The following is a 687-nucleotide window of genomic DNA, read 5'->3' as shown; positions in this document are numbered from 1 at the left end:
TATATTTAAAAAATATTAGGTCATTTAATAGAATGACCTAATCTATCACTAATCTATCCTATATAATCTGATCCCCAGGAATGAGTTTTTGAAATTTTGGAGATGTCACCTCCAAAGTTTGCAGGGAAGTTGGCAGGATGGAAGCTTTTGCAGGAGAAAATATGGCCTGTGCAAACAAAATGTCTTTCTTTTTTTAAGCCTTTCACTTTTTTTATTCTTCATAGACAAAGACTAGCATGATCGTTTTCACTGGGTAGACAGCTGAATAATCCATTCAGGTCCAACTTAATGAAGCCTATGTCCTTCGTGTACTGACGGAAGCAATGATAGCGCATGTTCAGCCCATATTTACATATCAGATGCTGCAAGAGTGAAAACCCTGGCTGAACTTCCGCAGGTGACTCCAGTAGAGCTGCTGGTGACCCATCTTTCCTCCCAGATACCCAACGAGGAAAAAGGAACTAGCTGGCCCTCTTCAAAGTTTTTTCTTCTTTTTATTAATCGGATAATTTTATTTACAATTCAAATGTTATTCCCTTTCCCAGTTTCCCTCCCATAAACCCCCTATCCTATCCCTACTGCCTATCTTCTATGAGGGCATTCCCCTACCCAACCACCCTCTCCTTCCCACCTCCCTGCCCTGACATTCCCCTGTATTAGGGGGGGTCTAGCCTTGGCAGGACCAAG

At 42.1% G+C, this 687-nt stretch overlaps 1 pseudogene; it reads right to left on the bottom strand.

Annotated features, from left to right (window-relative positions):
* Positions 1-218: 218 nt before the first annotated feature.
* On the bottom strand, positions 219-427 carry Rps29-ps13 (ribosomal protein S29, pseudogene 13; annotated as a pseudogene).
* Between the last annotated feature and the right edge of the window lie 260 nt (positions 428-687).

Source organism: Rattus norvegicus, chromosome 18 (assembly GCF_021556685.1).
Source record: "Rattus norvegicus strain SHRSP/BbbUtx chromosome 18, alternate assembly SHRSP_T2T, whole genome shotgun sequence".
NCBI lineage: Eukaryota > Metazoa > Chordata > Mammalia > Rodentia > Muridae > Rattus > Rattus norvegicus.
The sequence above is the reverse complement of the archived record's forward strand: the minus strand, read 5'-3'. Positions and strand labels throughout refer to the sequence as shown.